Source organism: Podarcis gaigeae, assembly GCF_964106915.1.
Source record: "Podarcis gaigeae genome assembly, chromosome: 4".
Lineage (NCBI taxonomy): Eukaryota > Metazoa > Chordata > Lepidosauria > Squamata > Lacertidae > Podarcis > Podarcis gaigeae.
The window spans coordinates 75,576,234-75,596,766 of NC_139677.1; the positions used below are offsets into that span (position 1 = coordinate 75,576,234).

General features: G+C 42.5%; 1 protein-coding gene across 43 annotated transcripts in view; it reads right to left on the reverse strand.

Annotated features, from left to right (window-relative positions):
• ZBTB20 (zinc finger and BTB domain containing 20) overlaps positions 1–20,533 on the reverse strand; it is a 641,091-nt gene that overhangs the window by 152,765 nt on the left and 467,793 nt on the right. For 29 of the 43 annotated variants that reach the window (XR_014563580.1, XR_014563581.1, XR_014563582.1 and 26 more), the window contains one exon: positions 11,241–11,301. The exons of 5 other annotated variants lie outside the window; for them this stretch is intronic. The gene's annotated coding sequence lies outside the window, so the exon portion shown is untranslated. Of the gene's footprint in view, positions 1–11,227; positions 11,302–20,533 lie in introns of all 43 variants that reach the window. 9 more of the 43 variants (XM_083736548.1, XM_083736568.1, XM_083736556.1 and 6 more) reach the window with 1 other exon arrangement.

Consider the following 20,533-nt stretch of genomic DNA (forward strand, 5'->3'; position numbering starts at 1 on the left):
CTCAGTCAAGCCAAATGGCTGAAAAACTTACTTTCCCCAGGATCCTCAGCCCTTGCAAAGGAACTACTCACCATACCAGGGAACTCAGTTTCCCAAGCTCCCTCGCAACGACGATGACCGGCAAATGCAGAAACTGGGACAGATGCCTGTTCCTCTCTTGTCGGCATGATGCAGCGTGAATACAAGAAGTGGGCAGGTGAGGAAGGATGAGATCCCAGACGAGGTCTAAGACCTTCCTAGTCACAATGCAGGAGACCTACAGAGATCCACACTGGAAACTGGCAAGGGAAGGAAGAGGGATTGTCCCAGGCATGGGCTGCTTAAATGGGCAAGGGCCGGATCCAGGGAAGCCCATGGTCAGCCCTCGGATTCGCCCAAGGCTCAGCCTGCATCTCCATTTGACCAAGCAGGATGCAGGCTAGGATCCGGTCTCTGATAGGCACAGGGCAGCATCCCTGTTACGTTCTCGAGGGAAGGGGAGCCATCCCACGCACACACACAAACTCACACACATACTGGTGAAGCTCTCTGTCAGCAAGAAGGAAGGAGCTCTCTGTGCAACTGCCCATGGTTATTGAGCTGTGTTTTTTTTGGGGGGGGGGAGCTAAGAGTTGTTTGAGCTTTTTTTAGGGGGAGGGCTTCTTTAGGCTGGCGATCACTGAGGAACCCACTATTTACCCGTGATCGACCAGAAACTTATTGGCGATCAACCAGTAGATCGCGATCAAGCTCTTGGACATGCCTGGACTAGAGGAACCTTGGGGTCCTTTGCAACTCTACCATTCTAAGCATCCTTTCTAAGTTATGTGACTTCCCCTATTTATTCTGGGTTAAGACTTAATGCTGTATCAAATTGATTTAATAAGTTTATGAATTCAAATAGTTAAAGAAATTATTTTTGTGTTTGATACCTGTATCTGAACATCTTTAAGTTTTCTTCCTTAACAATAGGTGACAAAAAAGAATTTCAGCTGTTTTGTTATCTTCTTACTAAGCACAAGATAAATATTTATTAAGAATCTGAAGTGACTGTATGAGGAGTCAGCAGAACATAATTCATATGTACACATGATTCCACATATAGAGGCAAAGTGTGAAAGAATCCACATTCTCAGTAAAACTGACTGATACAGCTTTAAGAAAAACAAAGGAAAATAAAGTCCATCTTTTAAATGGATAAAGGCACTGAACTGAAACATTCCATGGATATCTCCACCCACAAAAAAGTCTAATTATGGTTTTCACAGAAATCAATGAAAGACAGATGCAATAAAAGCAGTTCTGTATCTTCAAACTGAACTCCAATTAACATCCATCAGGAATTTCCAGCTGTCTAAAAAGAATCCTCAATCAAGAGAAAGGCTCTGTGCAAAGCACCTTTGAGAAAAGCATCTTCAAAGAAAGAGCTGGAGAGTACTCTTGTAGAAGCATCATATCACTGCTTGTGCAGGCAAGAAGGTTGAAATAACTGTGAATGAAGAAAGTTTGAAGAAAGCACCACAAGGAGTTAAGTTTATCTTTACTCATAAGTCAGCTACCTGATTTGGTGAAAGTATTTTGATTTAACAGTGACAGGATATAGTATTAATTATAATTTGTAATGACACTAGCTGCAAAAAAAACCCAAACCCTTTGTAAAGAAATTTGGAAGGAAGAGCTATTATCTATCGAAACTGGTATGCCTCTTTTCTATTGTTAGCCATTAATAAATCAATCGGTTTTATTTACAATTTTATGAGGGGTTTAACACTCCAAACAAAGATATATATTAAAACAAATAATCCCGTTATATGAGGAACAATATTGCACAATATACCCCACAGAATAGAAGCCAGCCCATATAAATAGGTACACAAAAAGGGATTTCAGTGAAACAATTAAATGGCTCAGAACCACAATATGTTAACCAACCCGGACCCTGTGATCAACATCTGAGGTCCTTCTTTGTGTGCTTCCTCTCTGAGAGGTCTGGAGAGTGGCAACACGAGAATGGGTCTTTTCTGGGGTGGCTCCCTGCTAATGGAATGCTCTCTCCAGGAAGGCTCGCCTCGCGCCTTCATTACATACCTTTAAGAGGAAAAAATATTCCTCTTCTGCCAGGCCTTTGACTGATTAAACAATCTAAGGCCATTTTGATCCGTGGGGGCCTTGTTTTTGATTGCTATTATGCGATCTCTCTCTCTCTCTGTGTATACATATATATATATATATATATATATATATATATATGCTTTCGTAGATTTTCACGGGTACAGGAATGCAGGTTTTGGTGTCCTCGGGTGTCTTCCCGTGTAAAAGTTGGGGTGTCTAGGCGACGTTTCGACGAGGTCTCACTCGTCATCTTCAGGCTGGTGCTTTCGGCTTCTTGTTACTGGAACAGAGCGGGATCTCAATGTTTGAGTTCCTATAAATACTGTAGAGGGGGTGTGGTGTCTAGCCTCCAATGTTCTGGGCAGAGAGGAAGTTCCCAGGCTAGTGTGCCTTTTCTTCTTTTGTTCCTTAATTACTTGAGAGATACCTTGAGTGATTTCTTGAGTGATATCCTGAGTACCACTTAGGTGGGTCATTAGGTGTGGATTAGTTGCTAAAGTCTTTGTGTCTTGACCTCTTGAACTTTGTGAAGAGTTTTCCTGAGAAGATGGCTGTATTGCACTTAGTTGTGCTTTGGCTTGGCTTCGTGTATAGGGGCGAGCTGTGGTTTTGTGGCTTGTGTCAGCCAGATCTGTGTAGGGATTGCAGGGGGGTGCAGCATCCGGAGGTGCCACCATGGATTGGCTACTGGATGGTGTCAGTAATTCATCTGTGGAGAGGGTCTGGGTTTGGGTCTGGTGTGGTTGATTGGTGTTGGCGTTCTGTGTGCCTCTGGATCTGGTGTCAGTTTTTGTGGGGAGGGCTAATTTCCAGATGTCTGGCAAGCGGGATGTGTCGTCACGCTTGTTCATGTTGTGAGGGTGTTTCTCTATCTCGATGGCTTCCATGATTATTCTCTTGTGGTGATGTTCCGTGTTAAAGAGCAATTTGGAATCTGCAAAATTAATTTCGTGTCCTGTTTCTTTCATGTGTTGGAAAAGAGAGGAAGTTTTTTCTTCAAGTTCAAGAGGTCAAGACACAAAGACTTTAGCAACTAATCCACACCTAATGACCCACCTAAGTGGTACTCAGGATATCACTCAAGAAATCACTCAAGGTATCTCTCAAGTAATTAAGGAACAAAAGAAGAAAAGGCACACTAGCCTGGGAACTTCCTCTCTGCCCAGAACATTGGAGGCTAGACACCACACCCCCTCTACAGTATTTATAGGAACTCAAACATTGAGATCCCGCTCTGTTCCAGTAACAAGAAGCCGAAAGCACCAGCCTGAAGATGACGAGTGAGACCTCGTCGAAACGTCGCCTAGACACCCCAACTTTTACATGGGAAGACACCCGAGGACACCAAAACCTGCATATATATATATATATATATATGCATATATATATATATATATGCAGGTTTTGGTGTCCTCGGGTGTCTTCCCGTGTAAAAGTTGGGGTGTCTAGGCGACGTTTCGACGAGGTCGCCTAGACACCCCAACTTTTACACGGGAAGACACCGAGGACACCAAAACCTGCATTCCTGTACCCGTGAAAATCTACGAAAGCAAATATATATATATATATATATATGGAAATTTTAACAACAGCACCAGCAACCACAATGTGGCTGTGTTTCTAGGGCTGCTGTGGGTGTGTTAATTTCTGTCTTGTTTTTCTCTTTTCTAGTTGTTCTCTACCTCCCTTTCTAGGATGAGTACACATTGGGTTTGGCAGCTGATCCACCAGCCTAGTGGAGCCATATCTCCAGTCCAAGTGTAATGTAAGAATAGGACTGCTCGTTTGAAGCAAGCTGAATATATGACTAATAGGAGCACTAAGTACTGAAAAGTTGGCACACAAAGTACTAATGAGCACATTTGCTGATAGTTAATAAAAGCAATTATTGAAATGTTGCTTGTTATTTATTATTAATAATAAGGTAATTACATTAAAGGTCCAGTAATTCATATAAATAGGTTACTAATGTGAGGAAATGACCCTGGGAGATATATTAAGTCATTAGTTGATTGGTTCTTATTAGTAATTATACTTTCCTTTGGGAAAGTAAAGATTCCCCATGAGGGAACCAGTAAAACCAGTGTACTTTGATAATTTTCTTATAAGAATGCTTTTTGGGGTGGAGGGGCAGAGGACTGATTGCATGGCTACAGGAAGGTGAGATGGAACTAAGTTAATATCACACAATGAGAAAGTGTCCAACCTTTTCAGTAGAAATTTTTGATCTAAAATTTCCTGGACTCAAAACTTTTACCTTATTCTGTTCCTGTTTATACCTCTCGGGTAGAAAACAAGATACAAAACAAATATCACTATTAAAATAATTTTGCTCTTATTTGTCTTTATTTTGAAAGACTACAGTGTTGAGCAAAAGTAGGGTCAGTGGAGTTCATGCGAATGCTGTGATGCCTTTGTAATTTGTCCTAATATATGCAACAATTCCCTTGATTCTACAACTCACCACTGTTATTAGCTTCTATATGTAATCCAGTGCAAGAGAGGTTAGCAGTAGTAAAACAATGCAACAATGACAAAACTCCAAAAAGGGAAATACACTAGACAGCTGCAGAAAAAGACAAAAGCCATGACCACATATAGTGCCACCTTAAAGACTTAAAAAAACATTATTGTGGCATAACCTTTCATAGGATACATCCCATTTTATCAGATGTACCCTACTCTAAGTGTGTAGGTTTATATACCCTGAGACAGAAGTAAAAAAAGAAAAATGTATGATGATTTTTACAAAGAACCAAACAGTGAAAATGACAGCAACGGGCATGTCACAGAGCATAAATGAATGCAAAATCCAATCGAATGACTAGAAGATGAAGTCAGTATGGGTGGATCCACTCCTGAATAACTGCCACTAGGGTGATGAATAGGAAGCAAGACTAATAGTGTAAACAAACACCAAAAGAGGGATAATTTATCTCTGAAGCAAGCTAGCCATCCCAAGGATTTAAAATGAGATTCCACAGAACCAAATATGCTAATGAATTCCAGGCCTGAGCTTTTCCGCTCAAGCCTCCCTCTTCGTTGGATAACAGTGACTCTTAGGACTCTGCAGGAAGTCATGGAAGAGTGAAATGTTCTCCTGCTGCTTTCTGAATGTTACCATTTTTAATACCTAAATTTGTAATGTCTGATGTAGGTGGTGACAAGTGGTGCTCCACTAGTTTTGCCTCCTGGGCCTGCCCTGTAGTGGATCTTGTCTGACTTTTTGTTTCTGTTACAGATAGGTAGCCGTGTTGGTCTGCCTTAGTCAAAACTATGTAGGTAGCCATGTTGGTCTGCCATTGGCAATCACCCATTCCTACCACCCTTCTGAGTAACACCCCTCCCCACCTTCTCACTATATAGAAGGGTCTGGTAACTTCTGTTTCAGTGTATCTGAAGAAGTGTGCATGCACACGAAAGCTCATACCAAGAACTAACTTAGTTGGTCTTTAAGGTGCTACTGGAAGGAATTTTTTTGTTTTTGTTTCTGCAGTAACATGGTAACTGGTGCTCTCTCACATTCACAATCTTCTACCACTCTAGAAGTCATGGAGTATCCTGGGAACTGTGGTTTGTTAAGGGTGATGGAAATCAAAGATCTGTGAGGTTATCACCCTTAACAAACTATAGTTCCCAGGATTCTTTGGGAAAATACCTGTTAAAGTGTCTGAAGAGTGCTTTAAATGTGTGGTGTGTATAATGTATAAAAGATGCTCGTAAAGAAAATCACCATACATACATGTTGCTCAGAAGCATCTCTGACTGACTGACCATACCTGTTTAACAGTCACCTGTACCCCTCACAGTGATCAACTCCTGCCCAGAAACCTATGTCCCCACCGTGGAAGGACGTGTGGATCCAGAGTTGGCCTTCACTGTCACTTACAGACTCACTGTTAAAACTGTGTTCATGGAAGACAATCTTACTCGGCTACAAGTGATCGCCAAAGAAAGAAGAAGATCTGTTTACCTGTCACAGGTATTGCATTACAATTGGAATGATCACTTTTACAGAAGCATGTCTACAACTAGTGCCTTTGTTTACTATTGGTTGTATACCGGAAGCAATAACTTTCCTGCTGCAGAATAATGATTCCACTCAGTGACTCCTCTGGAAGCTTACACAATAACCAAAGAAAAAATACTTGGTTACCACTGGTAGAATTCTGCCACATTATTCACTGGTGAAGGAAATAAAAAAAATTGAATTTAGTCATAGAACCATTTATGTAGCTTTTGTAAGGAACCTAGGCACTCACTGGCATCGGAGAGGGCTTTGGCATGCCTGTGTTTGTTTCTCAACACAACCCATCTCCAACTTAGAACGTATGAATTTTGTAGATGGAATATTGTCTAACAAAGTGTTTCTACCCAATATCTGAGAGGAAAATATCAACATAGCTTGTCAAGATTTTGTATGGTACAAGAAAAACACCAATGTTATTTCACAACCCATTATTTTCACAAGAATATGAATTGAGGAGATAAACTATGTCAGTTTCCTCAGAGCACACTTATTATAGGATATTGTTTGAACCCACACTAATGACTCCTCGAGGTTAGTTATTACAGTGATTAGAAGCTAGGAGGATATTTTCTGTGGTGCTACAGAACAGAAAGTCAGCATTAAGAAAACCTTAACAACCCAGTGAAAGTAATGGCCTGAGTGCGCAGTCAGTGCTTCTGCTGTTTTAGAGAAGGGAAATAAACTGAGCAGAAGCTGAAGCAGTGAACTAACTAGATCTTTGGTTCTCCAAATCAATAAGCTGTTTTATTTCTGAAAGGTTAATGCTGTATAGATGGCCTTCACTCACTTTTCACCCATTCAGGTTCCTTTTTATTTTTATAAGTAAGCTATATGGTAACAAAGGTATTTGTTTCAAAGCTCGCCAATTCAATAGAAATCCTGTATTTCAAATGATGAAAATGCCCACATTGGGGGAGGGATGTATAAAACCTCCTCAATTATTTCTGCAGATATTTCTGCCTAACTAAACAGCAGCACTGTACATTTAGAGCCCTTTTTCACAGAAGCAGGTATTTCATTTTTATGGGAAGAAAATTCCGAAGTATTACTTTGCAGGTTGTCTTATATCATTTGCCATTTACATTTGAAGAGATTCAACATATGGTACAACATATGGTTCCTTGTTAAGAAAGCACAGACCTGGCTTAATCACAGAGCAGTCCTGACTCAGAAGGCAACCCACAAGCCTCCCTGGAGCCACAACTCCAAGCCTCTCTATATACCCCTTGGAACTCGCCCCAAGCCACACCCTTCCCCTTGCTTCATACCCAAGTGTTTTTGCTGGGCTGGAACGTGATGACAACCACTTTCCCTGCTCCCGGTGGGCAGTGGTTGCAGGCCCTTGCAGACTGCCCTCAATTCCCAGGGCAGCCAGGAGTTACCGGTACATCCCTACAGCTGGCCACAGAGCTTCTAGCAGTGGCCTGGGGATTACCACCTACATAGATTAGCGCCTTGGGGGTGGCCAGAATCCTTGGCATGACCCTGTTCAAAATTTCAGCCCTCCAGTGGAAGGCTGGAATGGAATTACATTCGAAGCCTGAAGATCAGGGGTGTCAAACTCAAATTCATCTGGGGCCGCATCAGCAGTTTGGTCACCCTCAAAGGGCCAGTTGTATCTGTAGGACTTTATCAAAGTTATTTTTCCTTAGGCACTGGTGTGTGTTGTCTTGAACTATACACTATTTAATATACCGATTCCAGTACGATTTTAAATAAGAATAGAAGAAGAAATAATAATGATTTTTTAAAAAGATGAGGAGATGGGCTTCCAGGCAGACTGGAGCGCCAACGGGGAGGAGACAGGAGCCTGTCCCAACAGAGCAGAGCAGAAGCAAATGTTGCCTCCCCCCGCCTTGCCGCCTCACTCAGGAGTCGGAGGATACTGAGCAGCAGTTTGGACAGCAGCAGTTTCTTCCTCGCAAGGGAGCCCCAGCGGCACTGCGGGCGCGGGTGGCCAGGATGTCCTGCTGGGGCCCCGAGCTGCTGCAGTTGCTCCCGGGGAGGGGGCTATCCGCCAAGTCCTCCGGCCCGGAGAAAGCCGATGTGTTGGCGTGTGGGGGGGTGTTTCGTAGCCAGGCTCCCGCAGCCAAGTTGCTGGCAGGCTCCCACTTTGCTCCAGCCGCCCAGATGCCGGCGCGGTCCTCTTAGGGGTGGGAGGCGCCCCTGCTTTGTGGTGTGGCACACCGCCCGCCCACCAGGCTCCCTCCACCCCACTCTGCGCAGCTGAACCGGCAGCAGCCTCGCCTCTCCCAGCCCAGCCGGGGCGTGCCGCCTGTGGCAGGACCTGCACCTGGTCCCCGCTCTCCACTCGCCTCCGCCGTTCCCTTCTCCGCCTGCCGGCCCCGCTATCTACCCACCAGGGCGACCCCCAACCAGCCCCTGGCCCCGCTGCCCACGCCCCCGGCCATCTCCTCGCCAGCTGCAGCGCCGCAGTGGCCTCTTCTTGCGGCCCGAGCGAGTGAGCGAGCGGCGTCCCAAGCGTGGCTCTCACTCCCTGCCCTCGTTGTCAGCCTCTGCGGCTCTTTCAGGCTCCAAAAGTTGCCGCGCGTGCCACCCACCCCCTCGAGCAACCGCGCCTGGGAGGCTCCGAGGGGCAGAGGCAGCCGGCTCCAAGCTTGGCTTCGCGGGACCGCCTCCTCTGCAGCGAGCCCTGGACTGGAGCGAGCGAGCAGAAAGCCTCTTTGCCCGGCCCGCGAGGCAGGCGAAAGTTGCGGGACCAACCGGTAGGCAGCGCCGACGGGGTGTGTCGGTTGGAGCCCTGTCTGCAAGCAGGCAGGGAAGGCTGTTCGCGTGGGTCACTTTTTAGAAAGGCAGAGAGCCTCCGCCGGAGTGTGGACCCTAAAATCTGGGTCGGGACCAGTAAAAAGGACGAGAAGCTCGCTTCCTCACCCTTGATGCCACGGGCCACATGACGAGGTCTGACGGGCCGGATTTGGCCCGCGGGCCTTGTGTTTGACACCCGTGCTGAAGATTGTTGTCTTCTCAAGTCTGTTCCTTTACACCTGGAAAATTGTCCATGGGGAAATGTGGGCCTTGTGTTGACAATGACTTCCCATCTCTGGTATATATGAACAAATCCTTCCCTTTCCTCCCTACCCCCCCAAGGAAACTTATTCAGGGTATGGAAATGTCTAAATGTGCATAGATCGATACTCCAAAATATTAGCATGGCTATGGTGCATGCCTATGTTTGCAACTGCAGAATTGTCTAGTGTACCTCTTTCCCCATTTTTTCCTTAACACTTACTCACAAATGTGATTTGCTATTCTGTAATTTAAAATTATTCCTACTATATGTGATGCTCATTTTTTTGGTATCATCAGCAACCATTTGTCTATCTCTTCTTATGCTTTCTGCATTAGAAAGTAACTGCTTTGAATTCCATGCTGCCTGGTAAGCAACCGACCCAGATATCACAAAAGTCTATTCACAAGTGGAAGCACTTGTGAATGTGGTATGGCAGCAATATAAAACACTGTAATATTAAGAAGGTCATGGGGGGAAAGTTACTGCCTAGACACACATCTGAGTAGAGATGCAGAATTGGGAAAACGTATCTCTAAAACACATCATTTGAAGGGCACACCTCTTCTCTAGGTCAACTTTCTATACACAGAAAGAGAGCTTGTTGATCAGATAAAATACTGTAATCCAGCTGTCACACTCCTTCTCATCATGGTCAACCAGATGCATCTTGAAAAATCCACAAGCAAGGCACGAGGGCAACATTCTTGTCCCATTGTTGCTACCCAGCAACCAGTATTCAAAACACAAGTAAGGTCCATAAGAAAATGTTGCTGTGTTGCCTACTGCCAGTTATGCCCTCTTGCATTTCCCCTCCTTCCTGGTTTTCTATCTCAGCCATCAAAACAGTCACCCAGGATTCCAAAGCCACTGAGCATGCTCTGTCCTCCATGATGCTCACCCATTTCCCACTGTCCTCCAGGTTTTTTTTTTTAAAAAGAACATTTTACTTCTGGAAATCATGTGTTTCTTCCAAGCCTGTTGATCTTCAGCCATTTTGGCTACTTAAAAACTGCCTCAGATCCCTTAAGCACCGTTGCTCACACCTGCCAGGTAAAGCTTGTCTGATAGGATGTGGGATAAAGCAAGTGATTAGTGTGGTAGTGGCAGCAATCAGCTGTGCTATGTAAGGGCTCTAATGGCAGCAAGAGCAGTAAGGCTGACAGCAGGAGGACCTGGTGCGGGGGACAGACTGGACCAGTGATGGCACTAGTGGTTGCACTATGCTGAGAGCCCATAAGTCTCATGCATCCACTGCCTTGTCTATCATGTCTGCAGTGGCAGACTTTGGGCTTTAAAATTTCAGCAGTGCCCTGTGCAATGCCAAAATTTGGCACCCTACCACCTCTTGACTTCTGTTGTTTGTCATTGTTGCTGTACCCCCTGTGGCCCCCTGTTGACTCGGCACCCAGTGCAGGCAAACCAATCGAGCTCCCCTAAATTGGCATCTGATAACTGATTAGTTACTACATAAAAATCAAACACTGCTGTGGTCATACGTGACATCCTTGCTTGCTAAAACAAGGGGACTTAACTGCATTATGGAAAAGCATGTTAGCGGAAAATACAAAGGTTCCAAATTCTTGTAAACAATAATGCATGCTATGTGAGCTGCAGTTATCTGTCAGCTGACATTTCACTTGGAAACATTCAAGGAAGGCTGAAATTTTATTAATGTTGCTATCAACTCAGAAAAAGTTCTTTTTGCTATAGGAAGAGTTAAGGTTGATCATCCTAAAAAATGTATTTTGTGAGATGCCACTTTCGGCCTTGTAATTTATAAGTCAAAGGCCAAGAAAACAGTAAGAAAACCAAACAACTGAAAAGTAATTTATGACACAGGCATTTTGAGTCTACAACTCTTCGAAGAGGTAAATTCAACAGAGGAAACAATTTGAAGGATCCAAAGTTATCAAGGTTAACAGTTCCATAATATGTTATTTTCAAAGTGTGCCTACCAGACCAAGGAGACATGTCCCATTGAATAGACAAGGATTCTTCATAATTGTCAAAGCTAAGTGTACAGCTGATAACTGGAAATGCACTCGGTTTTACATTTTTTTGTTACAGACTTCTACACAGATGACTTACCTTATAGCAAGTGAGTCTGTAGCTGTTTGGTGCTTTGTAACTCAGAAATGTTTTCTGTTTTCTGGAATTGAAAAAGTTAAAAAGAGAACATGATGATCATGGAAGATTTAGTGGAATTGGCTTGTCAAAATGATGAAGCAGAAAGGGCTTTTATAGAGTATGTTCACAACAAAAAAACTTTAACATAATGTATAAAAGTGCAGAGTGGCTTTTGTCACGGCTAAGGAAAAAAAGCAGTATCATTAATTCAGACAGTAAGTGTAAGACTCTGTTGAAAATCTCCTTGGGATAGATCACAGAATTATATTCTTGGCTAGATAAATGGAACCTGGCAAGTCCCAGTTCTTGTTGCGATGCTTTATAAAATGCCATTGGGTTTCTGCAGTCTGTCATCTCCAGTACATGATAAGAAAAGGGTTGGGCTGTTTTCTTCAGTATCTATCTACAATCTTACTGAAGGCTACAAATGTCTAAAATGGAGGTGGGGGGAGGCTCCAATAAAGCTATCTCTTAAACACATTCTATTCACATTTGTTACTTTCTCCAGATTTAATTATGAGAAGCTACCTTATTATGAAACCTGCAACAAAGGCTTGGCTCAAGAAACTGATGCCCAAACAATGCTCTGTTTCCTTCACACTCCTGATACACAGTCTGCCCAATCATTCAGACCATAATCCCCTTTTTTGTTTCCACATCTAGACTCTCCATACAAGGTCATTAAAACACCTGTACCTCTTAATATTTTTTTCAGGCTTCCTGCTCAGAGACGGTGCTCTATTATGCTTTTTAAAATAGTAAATAAGTAAGTAAAGCGAAGTGGAAAATATTTATGCTCGGTCAATCTAGTTGAGGTGGGGAGCAACAGCAAGAAACAGAAGGAAGTGACCGTGATGTATCTCAAGTCAAGTAAGAGAATAAAAATGCCTCAGAGAGCTACAGATATGTTGTTTCACCTTCAGTGTTAGGTAAGGCCATGAGAACAAATACAAAGGGAAAATGTATTACAAGTCATTATTATCAATACAAGCCAAGCCTCATTAATTGATTTACAAATGGGAAGGGTTTCAGCCTGACATTTGAAATTGTATCCTGCAATCCTTCCCATCAATCATATCTGGGTAAGGCTTCATGTTAAGCCTTTTCTCTTTGGGATTACTCATGAGTAATAATCGCCCCAAGTTGGGATGCTTTCTTATTCACAGACCTGTCTGCAGGGAGAGCAAAAGGCTCTTATTTAAAATGCTGTCACTCCTTGCCAGACAATCTTTACTTTGTGAAGAGCTGCAGCAGGCTCGCAACTAGGAAAAGCTCCATTTCAAACAGGAGGTTGGAGATGTCCCAGCCAGCTGGTCTGCTCATACGTTTCCAGTGAACTGCTTTTCATGGCAGGATGGGTGCTCACTCATGAACAATTATGTTGTTTCTAGTTGTGGGTTGCAGAGCAAAGCAGCAGCCTAGTTCACACATATCATTCTGAAGCGCTTTGTTAAAGAGCGAAAGAACAGATTCCTGCAGTGCTACCTCTTGCAAGCTCAACATTTGGTAACACTTTTATTAGAACCAACCCAAATGTCTCAGAATATTGGGCAAGCTTTTGAACTCTTTATGAGACTGAATGCCAAGCAAAAGGAGATGGGGAGAAAAAGAGAAAAAGCCCACTTGATGTTGAAGTCAAAAGGTTTACATTTAGCACATGTCTAAAGATGGAGGACATAGCAAACATAGCTGGATTCTGTGCTAGCTGATTTCCATATTTTTGTTGAAAGTTACATTAAATTATGGCAAATATCTGGCTGTTATATTTCAGCAGCGTAAGAACTGATTTGCTGGATCAGACCAGTCTACCCAGTCCAGCATCCGTTTTCCAACAGTGGCCAAGCAGATGCTTCTGGGGACAATGAAGGCATGATGAAAATTGCCTCTCTGGATTTTTTTTAAAGAATCATTTTTACAGAAGCTCTCCAACCCCGCCTCATTTTATTCTTAAACACTATACTCACACTAATCTCTTTGAGCACCAATAGCATATTTCCCATTCAGACATAAAAGATAATCAGTAGCTTCCATGCATGTTCCTGAGTTTGAATTTTACACTTTCCTTTCCTGTTGGTCGCTTCATTACACAGCAGTCCGGATACCAAAACACTATACTTTTTAAAAAATGCAGACCCTGCTTTTTCATTCAAGCCAACACCTGAGTCTTTGTAAACCAAAACATAATGTCTAAATTCAAGGTGTCTGTGATGTTGTTTTAGAACTGTATAACCCCAAAGTACTCATGACTACTGCATGTAAAACTGCTGAACATAAAAACAGCAAGGAATTTCAAAAAGCCCAAACTAAATGCTACAATATTCCATAAGTCCTGCCTTGGTGTCCCCCCCCCCAATAAGGTGCAGCTACAGAACCCCATGAAATTTTGACTTGACGTCACACCCACAGTAAGATGGCATCACATATTGCTTGCCCCAGGCACATAAGATGTGCAGCCTGCTTGGGATGGGTTGGCCCTGGCATGAAAGCCGCCCCTTGACATGGCTCAAGTGTGACATTCCAGCACCGCCTCTTGGAAGGTATGCTATGTCCCATTGGCCCCCATGTGGGCTCCTGGACAGCAATTCTCCTTCCTGGACCTTTTTAATGGGCTAACCTGATGTTAAAGAATACCACCCAATGCTTTATCTCCCAAAGTTGTGATGTCTGCTAAGAGGCAGGTGAAATCCTGCAAACAGGCCAATTAGACTGCAGGAAAAAATCCTCCCTGGCCCCAAAATATGATGGCCAAGAATTCCATAGCAATGTCCTCACACTGTTGAGCCCTATCACCTGTGGGCTGAAAGATAACATTGTGTGTGTGCGGGTGGTGAACCAACGTTGATCTGCTCCACACAGGCAGGAGGCAGAGTGCCATTCCACTTAAAAGCGGGAAGGTGGTCTTGGCTGCCACCAGGCCTCCGCCCCTGAGCAACCCCCTGGCGCTCTCCTGATTGGCTGGATTAGCAGCCAATTTTGCTCCAGGAAACGTGCGGTTGGAAGTGGGGAGCTCGCTTCGCCTTCTGGCCACACATAGCGACCCTCCTCCTCTGTTTCCAGGTTCCCGGCCTGCTGCATACTGCACCAGGCAGCAAATGACACCACCCACAAAGGACACGGCAAGCCTTCATTTTTGCTGTATGTCCTATCCTCCAAGACCAAAATAGCAAGATTCCATACCAAAGTATACATGCAGAGAAACACTACTGGCCACAACTGCTATACAGTATACCGTAAGCTGCAGCCACACAACTTCATGAAACCTAGTTTACACATAGATTTGGAAGAACTAGAATTCAGAGCAGCACGTTATAGAGAGGCACGTTATAGAAAAATATAACATAAAGGTATTTTCCACAAATTGTAACCCTTTCCAATATGTTAAACTGAACACAGAATTAACTGTACATGCAACATCATTTGAAAGAAAGCAAACACCTTTCTTTCTTCTAGAAAGCTAAAATGAAATGAAATGAGGTATAAGAACATATTTTAAATATAAGGAACCTTTACCTAGATAGTTTATAAATACACTGTCATAATGCACCATAAGAGAACAGATTCCCGAAATCATGAGGACAGTACATTACCAGATTAATATTAATCTCTAGAGTGCTAGATTAATTTCCTGTCCATGTTAATGTCCTTTTGATTACAACAGAAAATAATCATTGGGGGGTGGAGAGATCTTTCAATTGCAAAAGTAGCTAAGACTTAAAACATTAACAACTTTTAGAGCTTTTAGCCCAATATGTATAATTAAACGTAAAAAGCTAGGTCAATGCAATGTTATCTCTCCCCCTCCAGTTGTGCAGAAGTCATAGAAATTTGGGGTCAAAGTTTACACAATAGATTCCACACTGGCTTCGTTTGCACTGATGAAAACAATCTATACTGAATTCAGTGTGTTTACTGCAAACAAAAGAACCAATCAAGTGTGTGGGTTGTGGATGGAAGAGAAATTTATCATGCTTATGTAAACAGAAATACAGAACAGAGCATATATTTTATTCACATATTAAAAATGTTTAAATCATAACAATCTGCTCCAATACTTCCTGAGACAAAGGAAGCTACCGTATAGTGAATAAGCCATTGGCCTATCTAGCTTAATGTTGTCTACACTGAATGACAGTGGCTCTGTCAGTTTTATATGGGAGTCTTTTCCAGCCCGACCTGAAGATGCCAGTAACTAAAGTTGGGTCTTCCTTTCAGTCACCTTTAAAGTGCAGTCCTATACTTATGTACCTAACAGTAAGTAATATTGAACTCAATGGGATTCACCTCTGAGCAGGGGTGAAGGGAATGCCACCCTTCTGACAGTGGTGTTCCTGCTGCTTACTGGAGTGTGAGCCATGGTGGGTGCTGACTCGCCACACAGACTCGACCTCAATGTCAGCCTGCCCCTCCCTGGTCTTGTAAGCGACAGTGACACTGAAGTTGGGAGGGTGGTAGCATAGCACTGCTTCACCATGCCAGTCACTCCTGCTTCTGAGTAGGCATGTACAGAATTGCAATGTAAATCATCAAGAAAATCCTGGCACATGCACCTGACAGGGACTCAAGGCGGCTTACAGATAAATGCATGCATTCATTAGGTCACTCATTCAGGACTTCCATGTATCAATCGGAACACATGGGGCTCTACAATAGGAGCAATTGGCTGAGATTTGTCAAATGGAACCTATTTCTCAATGATATGCAACATGTTGAAAAACTTAGTATTGAAGATTGCATCTTCAACATTTCACAATTATCATTGGGTTTTAACACACAGCCACCATTTTAGACAAGAGTATTCTTTTAATAGTTACATCATATTGCCACTTGTGAGGTATTTCTTAAGTGTTACTACATCAGAATTTTTTTTTTAAGTCATACTGAAAGCAACCAGGTTCTGCATCAGTACACTCACTCAGTTTTTTTTTTTTAGCAAAAGCAAGAAGTGAAGGCTGAGGAAATTTGAAAATGTAAATTGAAAAATGTCCTTGATATTTCTTTTAAAACCAGGGAAAAATAATAATGTGCTTTTATTGGACTATGTAGGTCATCAAATATAACTGCACGTACAACTTATTGTAATGTCTAGTCCTCATAAATGGATTAATGGATTTCTTTTTTCAGACTTTCCAAAACAATACTCACTTTGAGCTTAAAGCACAAATGAGAATTTTCAGCCAAAAAGGTCATTGTTTCAGAAGTTACAAACCACTGTAGACAGAGGACTCAGAATGAAAGTGCTGCTTCATCTATAACTATTATAAAGATAGCTAATGAATTTAAAGTACATTCTGGAAAAAATAAATAAAATTTGCAATACTGATGTGCCCTATATAGACTACAGGAAAGTGACCAAGTGAGAAAATGCCAAATAAAAATTGTCTTGTTCTAGAGCCAGCCATTCAGAAGAAATATTCAGAGATTGTTCCATTGCATCTATATATTTCAGTAAAGCCTTAAGAGCTACACCCTTAAATGTAAAAATATATATACTTTTTATGCTAAATAATATTGGTTCTAATTGATGCCAGTTCTCTGCCTTACTTAGCTTCCGACTAGTATTTGCTCTGCTGCAGACCCAACACACAGGGTTGTGTATTTGTGTTTTATTAGAGGGCTGGAGAAATATCATCTCAGCTGTGAGTCCTGGAATACCTGCTCCCTGCCTTGCAGGCCTTTTCCCACCTGGCCTGGGAGGTTGAGGCTCAGACTGACTCCAGCTGCAGTTCTTTCAGGGGATACAGACACATAGAGAAAGCTTTTTTTAAAAAAAAATGGCTCTAGAAATTTAATTCTCATCCCTGCTTATAAATGACAGTAAAATAAATGATACACAAGTTGTTTTAGCATAGCAATCTTCCGGTACTCTGGATGGCACTCACTAAAACCTCACATTTCTTACTTGTGCTGTTACATTCCTCATTTCTATGTAACATTTGAACAATCTGTCAAGGATGTGAAGATTCTGGCAGCATTTGTTCCTTTGCTACCAGTTTATGCCTGTTATAGCATAGTGTGTAATTGGTGGCTCGGACTCTAATTGGCTTGGTAACATGGGACAACATCTACTTTTGTGTGCTAGTTTATCAAGCCAAGCCATATTGACTGCTGGCTGGCCAAAGTACTAAGTGTAGCTGATTTGTTTGTACAGTAAACATGACACCGCACAAGAATGATGCTCTAGAGAAACTTACGGTACTTCGTAACGCACAGCGAGTGTGGTGTTCTGGACTTTTATGCAACGTTAATTTCTAGCCTTGAGGTTACCAGAGCACAGATTACTGTAGCCAGGTTATCTTGTAGTTAAACTGATGGAAGGCACATCACACCGCTGAAGCCACTTGTACATCAACAGCAAGGTATCAAAGAAAACACCCAAACCATGAACCCTCTCCTTCAGAGGGGGTGTGATTACACCACTCAGCTGGTCAGAAGAACCACCCACCAACAGCATCTCAGTCCTGTCTGGAATAAGCTTCTGTTTATCAGCCCTCATCCAGTCCATTATCACAACCAAGCACTGATTCACTCCCTCACCTGCAGAAAATGAAAAGGACAACTAGAGCTGTGTGTTGTCAGTATACTGATGACAACACATTCCAAAACACTATGACCCCACTCAGTGACTTCCACAGATGTTAAACAGCATGGGGGACATAACCAACCCATGTAGAATTCCATTCTGGAGAACCCACAAAGCTGAATAATGCTCCTCAACAACCACCTTCTGGAGGCAGTCTTCCTAGTAGGAGCAGAACCATCATAATGCAAACTCTTGGTTTTTTAAGTTGAAAGGTCTGCCTGTTGCACCTTTTGAACTGTGATGGGTATCATCACTTAACATTGCAGTCACTGAGGGTTGAACTTGTGTGAGAGACCTTATCATATATTAATACTCATGGAATAAGTCCCTGAGCCAGCAGCTGGATGTTTATGTTTATAGCTCTGTTATTCAATAAAGTTGTGCCCCAACCTGCCCCCCACTGCAACCCACTACTTCAGGGATCCCTAAAAAGTCTTATGAATGACAGCAATGAATTCTAACTTTTGCTTTCCATTAAAAACAAAACAAAACACCACTGTGAGAAGACAGGACAAGATCTTGGTGTATTTTGAAAGAACATTCTAGCAAACTCAAGTAAAGAATATCCACTGTGTCAGTTGGTGATATTAGAGCAAAGAATTCTAAAAATCCTGTTTTAGAGCACACATTCACAGAAACCAGTGACTGTTATTTCAGTAACAAGAACAATACTTCTATGTGGATGTGTTAATCTCATTCTGCTAGTAGCCAGTCAACACTGCCCTTCATTTTCATTTTCCGAAGTGAATGCCCTCTTCCTTTTCCCCTAGTGAGATAGAATTGTTTGTACCATATCAGAGCCTACACATTTTAGTAAATAATGTTAGTGCTGTGAAAGTCTCAACATCAACATATGTCCTCACAGACTGATTCTAGATATAATTTCTCGCCTAAACAGACTTAAATGATAGTTTCTGCTTTGATCTTTTCTCTCCCTGCTCTGTTAGGGGCACCATATCTGCAGGGCTTGGAGTTTATAAAAAGGCAGCCATGTTTTATAAGCCTTTGATGATATCTTTAAACATAGCTTTGATTTTAAAGTTGCATTCAACACTTTCTCCATTAACCTTGATTCCATTTTGGAATTAGAATCACTGTGGCTCTCCCAAAAGGCCAATTTGGAAATCTGCAGCCACTTGCAGACTGGATTTTCTTTTTGCGTCCCTTTATAAGGGAACACAGAAGGGTTAAAATACTTATGTTACTGAAAGTATATTGCTTTTAAGTATATATATATATATATATATATATATGCTTTCGTAGATTTTCACGGGTACAGGAATGCAGGTTTTGGTGTCCTCGGGTGTCTTCCCGTGTAAAAGTTGGGGTGTCTAGGCGACGTTTCGACGAGGTCTCACTCGTCATCTTCAGGCTGGTGCTTTCGGCTTCTTGTTACTGGAACAGAGCGGGATCTCAATGTTTGAGTTCCTATAAATACTGTAGAGGGGGTGTGGTGTCTAGCCTCCAATGTTCTGGGCAGAGAGGAAGTTCCCAGGCTAGTGTGCCTTTTCTTCTTTTGTTCCTTAATTACTTGAGAGATACCTTGAGTGATTTCTTGAGTGATATCCTGAGTACCACTTAGGTGGGTCATTAGGTGTGGATTAGTTGCTAAAGTCTTTGTGTCTTGACCTCTTGAACTTTGTGAAGAGTTTTCCTGAGAAGATGGCTGTATTGCACTTAGTTGTGCTTTGGCTTGGCTTCGTGTATAGGGGCGAGCTGTGGTTTTGTGGCTTGTGTCAGCCAGATCTACACAGATCTGGCTGACACAAGCCACAAAACCACAGCTCGCCCCTATACACGAAGCCAAGCCAAAGCACAACTAAGTGCAATACAGCCATCTTCTCAGGAAAACTCTTCACAAAGTTCAAGAGGTCAAGACACAAAGACTTTAGCAACTAATCCACACCTAATGACCCACCTAAGTGGTACTCAGGATATCACTCAAGAAATCACTCAAGGTATCTCTCAAGTAATTAAGGAACAAAAGAAGAAAAGGCACACTAGCCTGGGAACTTCCTCTCTGCCCAGAACATTGGAGGCTAGACACCACACCCCCTCTACAGTATTTATAGGAACTCAAACATTGAGATCCCGCTCTGTTCCAGTAACAAGAAGCCGAAAGCACCAGCCTGAAGATGACGAGTGAGACCTCGTCGAAACGTCGCCTAGACACCCCAACTTTTACACGGGAAGACACCAGAGGACACCAAAACCTGCATATATATATATATATATATATGGATGTTTACTCAGAATTAAGGCCTATTGTGTTTAATGGGGCTTGCTTCTCCTTAATGAGTGTGGACAGTATTCATGCAGCCTCATGAATATTTCACAAGTTTCTCTGAATATTTCACTATTTCACAAGTTTCCAAACTACTGCATGTTGCAAAGGATTCAAAATGGTGTTCTAAAGAGTACACTTGGTTAATACGGAACTCTGGTGAGTCCTGCGGTACCTCATCATGGCTCCCCATGAATAGACCAGAAAGCATCCGCCACTGTGCATCACAAAAAAGAATATTATTGGGTAAATTGTCTTGCTTGGAAACTTGTACTGTATACAATTAATGATCTTTTCACTGAAGACCTCCTGAGTCCCCACAAACACAGTTAAAAAGCCAATGTTCTTTCCATTGGAAACTGCAAACTACAATGGTTCAGTCATTTAATA